General features: G+C 43.5%; 1 protein-coding gene across 5 annotated transcripts in view; it reads left to right on the forward strand.

Annotated features, from left to right (window-relative positions):
* Positions 1-16,581, forward strand: part of LOC139530309 (Krueppel-like factor 8) — a 105,044-nt gene that overhangs the window by 63,620 nt on the left and 24,843 nt on the right. The window lies entirely within an intron of this gene.

Here is a 16,581-nt window from a genome sequence, read left to right on the forward strand (position 1 = left end):
ATGTATTGTGTAGGACCGATTCCCTGTCATACGGAAAGGTAAATCATGCCAGCTCTATAGGTCTACATTACATTTCTATGTTCTATGTGCATCAATGTGAATGTAGAGATAGAGTTGGATGAGCTGTACAACGTTATAGCGAGAGAATGTTACCCACAATGTTCCGTTGATATTTCTCTGAGGTTTAGGAGAATATTCCATCAATATCACTTCAAACATACACAGAACACGGTTGCCATGTTCTCAGAATGTAAGATATTAATGTTCTAGACATGTTTAATGGGAACGTTGCTAGAACATGTCTGTGTATCAGTTGTCGCCTGATAGTCCCAAAGAAATGTTCTCCCCCACAATTTTTTTTTATTACACATCACGCCTAGTTACTGTCGCCCATCAAGGCCCTGGTTGGTGAACAAACCACTGATCTATTCACAGCTCTTTTTGTCTGTTGGCAAGGGATACTCACACACAGTGCTTTTAACATAGTGTTTTCATCTTACATATTTGACATACATGATTACATTGTGCATGTTCATTTATACAGTAATTATTCTTCAACGTGTCCTCAGCTGGGATTTGACCTCACAACCTCTTGGCTCACAGCATTCTGACCTTCCTGCTACGCCACCATGTCTGTGTCAGTTATTAGCTCATTTCACAATTCTCACATCATTGATTTGATTTACTTATTTTTATCAATTTAAGGGCTTTAAGTGTAGTTGTCTAATGTTGGTGGGGCATATTAACCTGTTTTAATGATACTCCTCAATCGCTATGATCAATTAAAGTTTTTCTTGAGTGTACTTTTAATAGAGCTGATTTACTTTAAAGTGTATTCACCCTATTGCTTACACCTATCAAGTGCCTAGGGAGGATGGGTTAGGTTTTCGTCTGGACAGGGCCTAACTATACTGGCCCGATAAGTACATGCCAGTGGTTCCCAAACTTGTGGACTTCAATGCACAACACATCAGCTGTCTGACCAGGCCAAAAAAATCTTTCTAAGCCAAACCTTCTTATCATAACCGCTAACCGCTACACACAGACTACATCGTTGTCACCATATTAACGTCATAGTCAACATAGATAAAATAAGGTGAAAATAAGAAATAAGGTGTTAGTAAACCCGCTACAATCATGCAGTACAGTGTACAGTCAGCAGCAAGCAGTTTAGCAGTTACATCGGCGGGCCCAGGTGGCAATAATTTAATACAACCAAAAGCTTACCTTGACTTGGAAGAGTTCCAGTGTTGGATAGCCATAGCCAGCTAGCTAACATAGCATCCCTCTCTGTTTGAGCCAGGTGTTTGAGTAGGCTAAACTAGCTAGATGCATTTGCTAGCTGAGTAAGTGAAAAAGAAATACAACAAAATTTAACTATCTCTCTCTCATTCTCTTCTCCTTCATTTTTGAAGAAATTAATTTGTTCAAAACTGATGGCCAACTAGCTGAAAAAGTTTGAGAGGGTTTATCTAATGTTCCCTCGTTAGATTTGATCTAATCTCACTCTGGTTAGCATTAGTTGTTGATCTTGTTGATGTGCATGACTGAGGTTGTTTGATCAATACGACTGAAAAGTTCCCGAATGTCAGAGGAATCCCGTGGTATTTACATATTTGCAGAAATCCATTCAGGTGTTTTTTGTGGCTTTTGGTGAATGTGTTATAATGATCTAAAGTCGCACTGTTAATACTGCCTGTAAACACACAGTCCAGTTCAAAGTGAATGATGGCAGGGCCTACTACCTTGAAACACACAGTCCAGTTCAAAGTGAATGATGGCAGGTCCTACTGCCTGTAAACACAGTGTCCAGTTCAAAGTAAATGATGGCAGATTTGCATAAAGGCCTACTGTAGCTCTGATTGGCTATAGCGGAACTTTGTCCAATCGCACGGCTGCTTTCCCACTCTATACTGCTATAGAACTTTCACAAATGCCTTAGTCTACGTCATTCCCAAACATTCTATGAATTGATCAAAGTGTGAAAATGGCCGTATCTAAGTGCTGCTTGTCAGAAAACGAAGTGTCATATTCTTCCTGGGGGTGTATATGAACACATTTGTATAAGATTTTATATTTTGCTAAAACGCTGTCAGTTCCACTTTAATATCTTATGTTCTGAGAACACGGCAACCATTTTCTCTGTATGTTGGGTGGGACGTTGATGGAATGTTCTCCCAACGGAAAACTGGACACATCAATGTGTTTGCCACGTTCCTATGAGATGTGTCAAGAACATTTATCTTATATTCTGAGAACATGGTAACCACGATCTGGGTACGTTCTATTTGACTTTAAGGGAATGGTCTCACGGGAACATTCCTATGAAAACGTCAGTTCGTGGCTTAATGAGACTCTTAAGGGAACGTTCTCTAAAGTTGTGGTAACATTTGTTGTTACCTGGGAGAGCTTTCAGAGGGGAGAGGGAGAGGGAGAGAGAGAGGAAGGGGTGGAAAGAGAGGGAGGAGGGGTGGGCAGACAGGGCGGTGGCTGGGTGGGTCACAGTTCCATTAGGCCTCGTTTGTGTGTGTGTGTGTGTGTGTGTGTGTGTGTGTGTGTGTGTGTGTGTGTGTGTGTGTGTGTGTGTGTGTGTGTGTGTGTGTGTGTGTGTGTGTGTGTGTGTGTGTGTGTGTGTGTGTGTGTTGACCACCCCTCAAGGAGCCGCCCAGTAAGAACACAGCAGGATAGTGGGTTTCCTGTCCAGAGATAAGGGGTTCGTCCCAAATGGCACCGTAATTCCCTACACAGTGCTCGACTTTTGACCAGAGCCCTATAGGCCTGGTCACAAGTAGTGCACTATAAATGGATACGGGCTGCAATTTGGGACACAGCTAAGGCCTTGAATTCCCAAACACAGCTGACAGATTAACTGCTACATGGGCACTTTTGAGGGGCTCTACTGGGCACTGCTTAGTATGACATATCTGGAGAAAACCGAGGAAAAAGGTCATGTTTTTGTTGTTCAAGTTAATAAAAAATCTCCCATTTTGTGCCTACTAAACAGGACCCTGGTCTGGACCCTACCAGACAAGGAACTGGGAGATGGATAGAGACTGAGAGAATAGAGAAAGGGAAAGGGTGTAAGAGATGGACATAGTGAGAGGGAGATGGGAAAAGAGAGACACACACACTCAATGAGATGCATAAGTACAGTACACACACTACCGTTCAACAGTTTGCGGTCACTTAGAAATGTCCTTGTTTTCCATGAAAACATACATGAAGTGAGTCTCAACATGAATAGGAAATATAGTCAAGACGTTGACGAGGTTATAAGTAATGATTTTTAATTAAAATAATAATTGTGTCCTTCAAACTTTGCTTTCATCAAAGAATCCTCCATTTGCAGCAATTACAGCCTTGCAGACCTTTGGCATTCTAGTTGTCGATTTGTTGAGGTAATCTGAAGAGATTTCACCCCATGCTTCCTGAAGCACCTCCCACAAATTGGATTGGCTTGATGGGCACTTCTTACGTACCATACGGTCAAGCTGCTCCCACAACAGCTCAATAGGGTTGAGATCCGGTGACTGTGCTGGCCACTCTATTATAGACAGAACACCAGCTGACTGCTTCTTCCCTAAATAGTTATTGCATAGTTTGAAGCTGTGCTTTGGGTCATTGTCCTGTTGTAGGAGGAAATTGGCTCCAATTAAGCGCCATCCACGGGGTATGGCATGGCAGATCCCTTTTACTCTGTACAAATCTCACACTTTACCATCACCAAAGCACCCCCAGACCATCATATTGCCTCCACCATGCTTGACAGATGGCGTCAAGCACTCCTCCAGCATCTTTTCATTTTTTCTGCGTCTCACGAATGTTCTTCTTTGTGATCCGAACACCTCAAATATAGATTCGCTGTCCATAACACTGTTTTCCAATCTTCATCTGTCCAGTGTATGTGTTCATTTGCCCATCTTAATCTTTTCTTTTTATTGGCCAGTCTGAGATATGGCTTTTTGTTTGCAACTCTGCCGAGAAGGCCAGCATCCCGGAGTCGCCTCTTCACTGTTGACGTTGAGACATGTGTTTTGCGGGTACTATTTAATGAAGCTGCCAGTTGAGGACTTGTGAGGTGTCTGTTTCTCAAACTAGACACGCTATCCTCTTGCTCAGTTGTGCACCGGGGCCTCCCACACCTCTTTCTATTCTGGTTAGAGCCAGTTTGCGCTGTTCTGTGAAGGGAGTAGTACACAGCGTTGTACCAGATCTTCAGTTTCTTGGCAATTTCTCGCATGGAATAGCCTTCATTTCTCAGAACAAGAATAGACTGATGAGTTTCAGAAGAAAGTTCTTTGTTTCTGGCCATTTTGAACCTGTAATCGAACCCACAAATGCTGATGCTCCAGATACTCAACTAATCTAAAGAAGGCCAGTTTTATTGCTTCTTCAGTCAGGACAACAGTTTTCAGCTGTGCTAACATAATTGCAAAAGGGTTTTCTAATGATCAATTAGCCTTTTAAAATGATAAACTTGGATTAGCTAACACAATGTGCCATTGGAACACAGGAGTGGTGGTTGCTGATAATGGGCCTATGTAGATATTCCATAAGAAGTCAGCTGTTTCCAGGTACAATAGTCATTTACCACATTAACAATGTCTATACTGTATTTCTGATCAATTTGATGTTATTTTAATGGCAAAAAATGTGCTTTTCTTTCAAAAACAAGGACATTTCTAAGTAACCCCAAACTTTTGAACGGTAGTGTACATTCACACCCTGCTTTGTCACTCCCCTCCCTTACCACCTCGCCCTTCCTCACCCTCACTCTCTTTCTCTCTCGCCCCGCAACCACTATCAGTTCCTCCCAGTTTTTTTCAATTCAAGGGCTTTATTGGCATGGGAAACACGTTAACATTGCCAAAGCAAGTGAAGTAGATAATGAACAAAAGTGAATTAAACAATAAAAATGAACAGAAAACATTAGACTCACAGAAGTTCTCTCGCTCTCTGAGTCTCGCCTAGGCCCCTAATAGGATATATCGAGGGAGGCTTCTGCTCTCTGGTAGCCATGGCAACGGGGCTCTGGTGGGAGTTGGAGCCTGCCCACACCCCTCACACACACACACCCCTCCTCCACCCCTTCACTGCTACCCCCCTGCAACTCTCCCCTCCATCCCCCACAACACACCACTACTACACCCAAAGGCACAAACAAATACACCCAGTAAAACTGACACACATGCGCGCACACACAGATAAACACACACACAAAGACACACAAAGACACACACACACACACACACACACACACACACACACACACACACACACACACACACACACACACACACACACACACACACACACACACACACACACACAGGGACTGGTCCTCCAGCTATCTGGAGCGCTAATGCACGAAGATATGTACCACACCCGCTCTCCCCACTCCATTTACACACACACACACTCACCACACATTACTGTAGTATTGCTAGGATGCAGCAAGCTCTATTCTCCATCCCTATTCTCCCTCCCAATCAGTCATGGTGCAGAGTGATGATGTCATCGTTGGCCAGCGCGAGTTATTTCTCCTCCTGGACCAGAAATAACAGTAACGTTAGGTTATGTGTGTGTGTGTGTGTGTGTGTGTGTCTGTGTGTCATGTTGGGTTGTGGCATTTTTTTGTAATAATCAGTCGGAATATTCAAGACTTTACATTGACATGTTTGTTTTCTCTGACGGCTCTCCATTTTGTGTGTTCGCGTCATGCACTTAGAGTCTGTGTTTTTAAGCTGTTGTAACTACAATCAACATTGGGTTCCACCCTGCTTTTAACGCACAGATTACAGTGAGGCTAATTTAAGGTTATTACTAAGGTCTATAGGCTGAGGGAGTATCACAGCACTAGGGTGTAAACACACGGTCAATATTTGGACAATTAGGTTGTAAAGACTTTGACACAGTTTGATGTCAGTCAGGTCTGCCAGAGAGGCATTCTTGTTGTTGTTGTTGTCTGCTGGATAGAGGCTTAAGTATTAACCCTAGGGTGTGTGTGTGTCTGCATGCGTCTGTGGGAATTGGTCTATATGGATAGGGCTCAATTTAAGTGTTTCTTACGCAATAAATATCGAACGCATGTGCATAACCTTGGTAGCAATTAAAGGGGAACATTTACATTGACATTTTAGTGATAATATATTTTTTTATTTTTTGGGGGGGGTGGATCAGCTTTAGTATTGCGGAAAAATTGTTGCTTCCATCAATGTAATACATACAGTTGAAGTCGGAAGTTTACATACACTTAGGTTGGAGTCATTAACTTATTTTTCAACCACTCCACAAATTTCTTGTTAATAACAAACTATAGCTTTGGCACGTCGGTTAGGACATCTACTTTGTGCATGACAAGTCATTTTTCCAACAATTTTTTACAGACAGATTATTTCACTCATAATTCACTGTATCACAATTCCAGTGGGTCAGAAGTTTACATACACTAAGTTGAGTGTGCCTTTAAACAGCCTGTGCAAATCAATCCCAGAACAACAGCAAAGGACCTTGTGAAGATGCTGGAGGAAACAGGTACAAAAGTATCTATATCCACAGTAAAACGAGTCATATATCGACATAACCTGAAAGGCCACTCAGCAAGGATAAAGCCACTGGTCCAAAACCGCCATAAAAAAGCCATACTACGGTTTGCAACTGCACATGGGGACAAACTTTGTACTTTTTGGAGAAGTGTCCTCTGGTCTGATTGAACTGTTTGGCCATTATGACCATTGTTATGTTTGGAAGAAAAAGCTTGCAAGCCGAAGAACACCATCCTAACCGTGAAGCACTGGGGGGGCAGCATCATGTTGTGGGGGTGCTTTGCTGCAGGAGGGTCTGGTGCACTTCACAAAATAGATGGCATCATGAGGTAGAAAAATTATGTGGATATACTGAAGTAACATCTCAAGACATCAGTCAGGAAGTTAAAGCTTGGTCGCAAATGGGTCTTCCAAATGGACAATGACCCCAAGCATACTTCCAAAGTTGTGGCAAAATTGCTTAAGGGCAACAAAGTCAAGGTATTGGAGTGGCCATCACAAAGCCATGACCTCAGTCCTATAGAAAATTTGTGGGCAGAACTGGAAACCATGTGTGAGCAAGGAGGCCTACAAACCTGACTCAGTTACACCAGCTCTGTCAGAAGGAATGGGCCAAAATTCACCCAACTTATTGTGAGAAGCTTGTAAAAGGCTACCCGAAAGGTTTGACCCAAGTTAAACAATTTAAAGGCAATGCTACCAAATACTAATTGAGTGTATGTAAACTTCTGACCCACTGTAAACTTCTGACCTACTGGGAATGTGATGAAAGAAATAAAAGTTGAAATAAATCATTCTCTCTGCTATTATTTGGACATTTCACATTCTTAAAATAAAGTGGTGATCCTAACTGACCTAAGACAGGGAATTTTTACTAAGATTAAATGTCAGGAAATGTGAAAAACTGAGTTTAAATGTATTTGGCTAAGGTGTATGTAAACCTCCGACTTCAACTGTACATACATACATAATACTATATATATATATACACACATAAACATTCACACACACACACATACATACACTACCGTTCAAAAGTTTGGGGTCACTTAGAAATGTCCTTGTTTTTGAAAGAAAAGCAAAAAAATGTGTCCATTAAAATAACATCAAGTTGATCAGAAATACAGTGCAGACATTGTTAATGTTGTAAATTACTGTTGTAGCTGGAAACGGCAGATTTTTTTATGGAATATCTACATAGGCGTACAGAGGCCCATTATCAGCAACCATCACTGCTGTGTTCCAATGGCACGTTGTGTTAGCTAATCCAACCAACAAATGCTGATGCTCCAGATACTCAACTAGTCTAAAGAAGGCCAGTTTTATTTCTTCTTTAATCAGACAACAGTTTTCAGCTGTGCTAACATACTTGCAAAATGGTTTTCTAATGATCAATTAGTCTTTTTGAAATTATAAACTTGGATTAGCTAACACATTTCTAAGTGACCCCAAACTTTTAAACGATAGTGTAAATACATACAGTGGGGAGAACAAGTATTTGATACACTGCCGATTTTGCAGGTTTTCCTACTTACAAAGCATGTAGAGGTCTGTCATTTTTATCATAGGTACACTTCAACTGTGAGAGACGGAATCTAAAACAAAAATCCAGAAAATCACATTGTATGATTTTTAAGTAATTAATTTGCATTTTATTGCATGACATAAGTATTTGATCACCTACCAACCAGTAAGAATTCCGGCTCTCACAGACCTGTTAGTTTTTCTTTAAGAAGCCCTCCTGTTCTCCACTCATTACCTGTATTAACTGCACCTGTTTGAACTCGTTACCTGTATAAAAGACACCTGTCCACACACTCAATCAAACAGACTCCAACCTCTCCACAATGGCCAAGACCAGAGAGCTGTGTAAGGACATCAGGGATAAATTGTAGACCTGTACAAGGCTGGGATGGGCTACAGGACAATAGCCAAGCAGCTTGGTGAGAAGGCAACAACTGTTGGCACAATTATTAGAAAATGGAAGAAGTTCAAGATGACGGTCAATCACCCTCGGTCTGGGGCTCCATGCAAGATCTCACCTCGTGGGGCATCAATGATCATGAGGAATGTGAGGGATCAGCCCAGAACTACACGGCAGGACCTGGTCAATGACCTGAAGAGAGCTGGGACCACAGTCTCAAAGAAAACCATTAGTAACACACTACGCCGTCATGGATTAAAATCCTGCAGCGCACGCAAGGTCCCCCTGCTCAAGCCAGCGCATGTCCAGGCCCATCTGAAGTTTGCCAATGACCATCTGGATGATCCAGAGGAGGAATGGGAGAAGGTCATGTGGTCTGATGAGACAAAAATAGAGCTTTTTGCTCTAAACTCCACTCGCCGTGTTTGGAGGAATAGAAGGATGAGTACAACCCCAAGAACACCATCCCAACCGTGAAGCATGGAGGTGGAAACATCATTCTTTGGGGATGCTTTTCTGCAAAGGGGACAGGACGACTGCACCGTATTGAGGGGAGGATGGATGGGGCCATGTATCGCGAGATCTTGACCAACAACCTCCTTCCCTCAGTAAGAGCATTGAAGATGGGTCGTGGCTGGGTCTTCCAGCATGACAACGACCCGAAACACACAGCCAGGGCAACTAAGGAGTGGCTCCGTAAGAAGCATCTCAAGGTCCTGGAGTGGCCTAGCCAGTCTCCAGACCTGAACCCAATAGAAAATCTTTGGAGGGAGCCGAAAGTCCGTATTGCCCAGCGACAGCCCCGAAACCTGAAGGATCTGGAGAAGGTCTGTATGGAGGAGTGGGCCAAAATCCCTGCTGCAGTGTGTGCAAACCTGGTCAAGAACTACAGGAAACGTATGATCTCTGTAATTGCAAACTAAGGTTTCTGTACCAAATATTCAGTTCTGCTTTTCTGATGTATCAAATACTTATGTCATGCAATAAAATGCAAATTAATTACTTAAAAATCATACAATGTGATTTTCTGGATTTTTGTTTTAGATTCCTTCTCTCACAGTTGAAGTGTACCTATGATAAAAATTACAGACCTCTACATGCTTTGTAAGTAGGAAAACCAGCAAAATTGTCAGTGTATCAAATACTTGTTCTCCCCACTGTACATACATATACACACTTTTTTGTCATTTAGCAGATGCTCCTATCCAGTGTGACTTACAGTGCATATATCTTAAGATAGCTAGGTCGGAGAACCACATGTCACAGTAAGTAAAAATTGTCATAAATAAAGTAGTTACCAGCAAAGTCGGAGCTAGTAAGGGTGGGGGAGTCAAGTGCGAGTTTTGGTTGACAACAGAGAATGACAGGGTGGACGATGGGGGGTGGGACAGATGTTTGCAGAGAACGACAGGGTCACGCCGAGGGACACCGTTGAGTTGTCAACCGGGATGGAGAGGTCATGGAGCGGACAGGCCTTACCCGGGAGGAAGAGCAGCTCCTTCTTGTCGAGGTTGAGCTTGAGGTGGCGGGCTGACATCCAAGTTGAGATATCTGCCAGGCACGCAGGTGATGCATGTCGCCACCTGGATGTCAGAAGGGGGAAAGGAGAAAAATAGTTGAGTGTCATCCGCATAGCAATGATAGGAGAGACCATGTGAGCTGAGTGACTTGGTGTATAGGGAGAGAAGAGGAGAGGGCCTCGTTCCGTGCCCTGGGGGACACCAGTAGTGAGAGTATGTGGTGCAGACACAGATCCTCTCCACGTCACCTGGTAGGATCGACCTGCCAGCTAGGATGCAATCCATAGCCTGAGACGCCCAGCCCTGAGAGGGTGGAGAGGAGGATCTGATGGTTCACAGTGTCGAAGGCAGCGGATAGATCTAGGAAGATGAGAACAGAGGAGAGAGAGTCAGCTTTGGCAGTGCGGAGAGCCTCCGTGACACAGAGAAGAGCAGTCTCAGTTGAGTGACCCGTCTTTAAGCCTGACTGGTTAGGGTGAAGAAGATAATTCTGAGAGAGATAGCAAGTTAGTTGGTCAGAGACAGAACGCTCAAGTGTTTTGGAACGAAAAGAAAGAAGGTATACCAGTCTGTAGTTTTTGTGACATCAGAGGAGTAGAGTGTTGGTTTGTTGAGGAGGGGAGCGACATGGGCCATTTTGATGTCAAAGGGGACGCAGCATTGGTCAGAGATGGTCTCCAGAGATGGTCTGGAAAAGGGAGGAGGGGATGGGGTAGAGCGGGCAGGTTGTTGGACGGCTGGACCTCACGAGTCGCAGGATTTCATCTGAAAAGAGAGGGGAGAAATAGGTCAAAGCCGTAGTTCTGTGTGAGTAGGACCAGTGGACTCAATAGGCTGAGTGAATGAGGAGCGGACGTCATCAGCGTTCTTTTCAAAGTGGAACAGTTTGTCATTATTGGGAAAAATATTAGACTATTAAAAGTTTACCTGACATGAGTGAATCCAGACATTACACTCTTGATTTTATATTTACTGTACTTTACACCGTATTTGTTGATAACGAAATCTGAAAATACTCTGGATCCATTCAGTAACATAGTAGGAATATTCTGGAAAATACTCTGGATCCATTCAGTAACATAGACAGAATATTCTGGAAAATACTCTGGATCCATTCAGTAACATAGATAGAATATTCTGGAAAATACTCTGGATCCATTCAGTAACATAGTAGGAATATTCTGGAAAATACTCTGGATCCATTCAGTAACATAGACAGAATATTCTGGAAAATACTCTGGATCCATTCAGTAACATAGACAGAATATTCTGGAAAATACTCTGGATCCATTCAGTAACATAGTAGGAATATTCTGGAAAATACTCTGGATCCATTCAGTAACAGACAGAATATTCTGGAAAATACTCTGGATCCATTCCGTAACATAGATAGAATATTCTGGAAAATACTCTGGATCCATTCAGTAACAGACAGAATATTCTGGAAAATACTCTGGATCCATTCAGTAACATAGACAGAATATTCTGGAAAATACTCTGGATCCATTCCGTAACATAGATAGAATATTCTGGAAAATACTCTGGATCCATTCAGTAACAGACAGAATATTCTGGAAAATACTCTGGGTCCATTCAGTAACAGACAGAATATTCTGGAAAATACTCTGGATCCATTCCGTAACATAGATAGAATATTCTGGAAAATACTCTGGATCCATTCAGTAACAGACAGAATATTCTGGAAAATACTCTGGATCCATTCAGTAACATAGATAGAATATTCTGGAATAGGTGCAACATTGTTATTATAATCCTCAACGTCTTTCAAAATACATTGAGCCGCTTAATTTACAGCATTTCCCCAACTCAGACAGCATCAAATGTGCAAACGTTTCCCAATTAGCGGTAGGGATGGGGGCAACTTCTTGCCGCGCGTGGTGCTCAAGTTCAGAATGGCTGTCAGTCAAAACCCATACAGAGCCGTGAAGCGGAGACCCTGAGCTCTGACGTCATGTATAGCATGTTCATGTACAACTGCTTTGTTACAATTTAGGCATCCGTTACAAGTACAAAGGCACACTGGTCGGTGTTCAGTGGTTGTTGAAGTGGTCTGTGAGAAGGGAAGAGTTGGTTGGTTGGTACGCACAGTCTGACCAGAGTGGGTGTTTTATACAGTGTAGAGGGTGCAGTTAGGGTGGACGGCAGAGTGCTGTGTGTTGGCAGGACTTCCTGCGTGCTCCACAGCTCATACTCCCAGTTGTTGTCCTTCCTCTCTTCCTTTACTTTATTGTCAATGTCTCTGTCCTCACACCCTGCCTCAGGGCACAGGCCTCCTCTCCTGGCACACACACACACACACATGTACAGGAATTATTGACACCCTTGACAAAGATGATAATAGCCTGTACAAAAGTCAATATTTCAAATTGTTGATACATTTTCGAAAGTATATTATTTGATACTAATACAATTGCCCAGAGAAAGAGATTTAGTTTAACAAGTCATATTTTTTTTTTTTCAAAAAAGGGAGGGATCAAAATTATTGACACCCCGAAAGATTCTTATAAATAAAGTAGTCAAAAGTTGGGTATTTGGTCCCATATTCCTATAGCACGCGATGACGACATCGGGCTTGTGACGGCAAATGCATCCAAAACGTTTGTAGAGTCACACGCTTAAGGTAGTCATTGCGCGTTAGGAATGTGGGACCAAATACTAAACTTATGACTACTTCATTTATAAGAATCTTTATCAAGGGTGTCAATAACTTTGGACCCCACTGTATACACAACATACACGCAAGCCATATGGAAACATACTTCACTTGCAAAACGAGCCAGTGTATCAATGACAAAGCTACAGCTGGAAGGCGATAAAGAAACCGAGAGAGGTGAATGTGGAGACCAGACACACAGTTACGATAGCTATGATGAAACCCGTCCATCAAGCCGTGACAACATGTACCTCCGCTCTCTAGTTGGCTCAGCTATAGCTGGAACACAACCGGGTTCACCTCATCATTATGGACCAGCGGGGATTTCTTCTTCTGTCTCTCTCAATTTCATTAAATTACATTGGGCTTCATTGGCATTGTTTACATTGCCAAAGCAACTCAAAAAAACTTCAACAAAACAACAACGACAAAAACCAACAAAGCAAATTAAACAGAACATAGACCAAAAAAATCTGACATTAACAGTAAACATTACACACGAAAGTTTCAAGAGAGTAACAAAGTTGAAAATATGTCATTATTCAAATCTAGTATGACATTTAAAATGTTACAAAAGCTATGCACAATGTTTTGACAATGTGCAAAGAGTAGAATGTACAAATGACGGGGGGGAAATAAATAGGCAGATAGATATAGGTTATATTTACGTTGGTGTTTCTGAACCACTGGTTGACCTACTCTTGTGGCAGCAGGGCATACATTTTGCTGCTTGGATCGCGCACTGTGGTATTTCGCCGAACAGATACGTGAGTTTGTTCGAATGTGGCAATCTGCCTATGGTGACCTCTCTCAATAGCAAGGCTGTGCTCTGAGTCTGTACATAGTCAAAGCTTTTCTTAGCTCTGGGTCAGTCACAGTGGTCGGGTATTCTGCCACTGTTTGCTCTCTGTTTAGGGCCAGGTAGAATTCCAGTTTGCTCTGTTTTTTGGTTGATTCTTGCTAATTTATCAAGTAATTCTCTTTTTGTTTTCTCATAATGTGGTTGGGTGTAATTGTGTCGCTGTCCTAGGGCTCTGTGGGGTCCGTATTTGTGAACAGAGCCCCAAAATCATCTGGCTGAGGGGACTTTTCTCTAGGTATCTCCTTGAAGGTTAGGGCTTTGTGATGGAAGGTTTGGGCATCACTTTCCTTTAGGTGGTTGTGGAATTCAGCGGCTGTTTTCTGGCTTTTGGGACTCCCAATCACGGCCGGATGTGATGCAGCCTGGATTCAAACCAGGGACTGCAGTGACGCCTCTTGCACTGAGATGCAGTGCTTTAGACCGCTGCGCCACTCGGGAGCCCAAAATGAGGGCAGTGTAACCTCCTGCCAAATGTACGACCATATTAAGAAGATTTGTGACCTGTTGCCACAAGGGGAACCAGTGAAGAACATACACCATTGTAAATACAACCCATTTGCACATTGTTACAACACTGTATATATACATAATATGACATTTGAAATGTCTTTATTCTTTTGGAGTGTAATGTTTACTTTTAATTTGTATTGTTTATTTCACTTTTGTTGATTATCCACTTCACTTGCTTTGGCAATGTTAACATGCGTTTCCCATGCCAATAAAGCCCTTATATTAAAAGAGACGGGGGGGAGAGAGACAGGGGATGGAGTGAGCAAGACGGGATGGGGGGAAGAGAGAGAGAGACGGGGGGAGAGAGAGAGACGGAGGGTGAGAGAGAGAGCGAGACGGGACGGGGGGAAGAGAGAGAGAGACGGGAGAGAGACGGGGGGAGAGAGAGAGAGATGGGGGTGAGAGAGAGAGACGGGGGATGAGGGCGAGAGGGATGGGGGAAGAGAGAGAGAGAGAGAGAGAGAGAGACACGGGGAGAGAGAGAGAGACGGGGGGTGAGAGGGAGAGGGATGGGTGAGAGCGAGAGACGGGAGAGGGTTTAAGAAGTCCAGAGGAGTTGGGTCAGAGAGAGAGAGGATATCTCTCCTGGTGTTTGTGTACTCTCCACTGCTCATATGTATTGCTTTTGACCAGGACCCGCTCAGGGACAAGGCTATACAGGGCTGTCGTTTCAGACACAGCCCCTCTCTCTCTCTTCTGTCAGTGTGTAATGGGGTTTCATTCTGACACAGCCCCTCTCTCTCTTCTGTCAGTGTGTATGCCTTATGTATGCCTCAGGGGGTATGCCTTATGATTAACGAGACGTGGTGTGATCATAACAACATACAGGAACTCAAGTCCTTCTGTTCACCTGACTTAGAATTCCTCACAATCAAATGTCGACCGCATTATCTACCAAGAGAATTCTCTTCGATTATAATCACAGCCGCATATATTCCCCCCCAAGCAGACACATCGATGGCCCTGAACAAACTTTATTTGACTCTATGTAAACTGGAAACCACATATCCTGAGGCTGCATTCATTGTAGCTGGGGATTTTAACAAGGCTAATCTGAAAACAAGACTCCCTAAATTCTATCAGCATATCGATTGTGCTACCAGGGCTGGTAAAACCCTGAATCATTGTTATTCTAACTTCCGCGACACATAAAAGGCCCTCCCCCGCCCTCCTTTCGGAAAAGCTGACCACGACTCCATTTTGTTGCTTCCAGCCTATAGACAGAAACTAAAACAGGAAGCTCCCGCTCTCAGGTCTGTTCAACGCTGGTCCGACCAATCTGATTCCACGCTTCAAGATTGCTTCGATCACGTGGATTGGGATATGTTCCGCATTGCGTCAAACAACAACATTGACGAATACGCTGATTTGGTGAGCGAGTTCATTAGCGATGTCGTACCCACAGCAACTATTAAAACATTCCCCAACCAGAAACCGTGGATTGATGGCAGCATTCGTGCGAAACTGAAAGCGCGAACCACTGCTTTTAACCAGGGCAAGGTGACTGGAAACATGACCGAATACAAACAGTGTAGCTATTCCCTCCGCAAGGCAATCAAACAAGCTAAGTGTCAGTATAGAGACAAAGTAGAGTCGCAATTCAACGGCTCAGACACAAGAGGTATGTGGCAGGGTCTACAGTCATTCACAGATTACAAAAAGAAAACCAGCCCCGTCGCGGACCAGGATGTCTTGCTCCCAGACAGACTAAACAACTTCTTTGCTCGCTTTGAGGACAATACAGTGCCACTGACACGGCCCGCTACCAAAACCTGCGGACTCTCCTTCACTGCAGCCAACGTGAGTAAAACATTTAAACGTGTTAACCCTCGCAAGGCTGCAGGCCCAGACGGCATCCCCAGCCGCGTCCTCAGAGCATGCGCACACCAGCAGGCGGGTGTGTTTACGGACATATTCAATCAATCCTTATCCCAGTCTGCTGTTCCCACATGCTTCAAGAGGGCCACCATTGTTCCTGTTCCCAAGAAAGCTAAGGTAACTGAGCTAAACGACTACCGCCCCGTAGCACTCACTTCCGTCATCATGAAGTGCTTTGAGAGACTAGTCAAGGACCAGATCACCTCCACCCTACCTGACACCCTAGACCCACTCCAATTTGCTTACCGCCCCAATAGGTTCACAGACGACGCAATCGCAACCACACTGCCCTAACCCATCTGGACAAGAGGAATACCTATGTGAGAATGCTGTTAATTTTTATTTATTTATTTATTTATCCGTTATTTTACCAGGTAAGTTGACTGAGAACACGTTCTCATTTGCAGCAACGACCTGGGGAATAGTTACAGGGGAGAGGAGGGGGATGAATGAGCCAATTGTAAACTGGGGATTATTAGTTGACCGTGATGGTTGAGGGCCAGATTGGGAATTTAGCCAGGACACCGGGGTTAACACCCCTACTCTTACGATAAGTGCCATGGGATCTTTAATGACCTCAGAGAGTCAGGACACCCGTTTAACGTCCCATCCGAAAGACGGCACCCTACACAGAGCAGTGTCCCCAATCACTGCCCTGGGGCATTGGG

The sequence above is a fragment of the Salvelinus alpinus genome, chromosome 9 (assembly GCF_045679555.1).
Source record: "Salvelinus alpinus chromosome 9, SLU_Salpinus.1, whole genome shotgun sequence".
Taxonomy (NCBI): domain Eukaryota; kingdom Metazoa; phylum Chordata; class Actinopteri; order Salmoniformes; family Salmonidae; genus Salvelinus; species Salvelinus alpinus.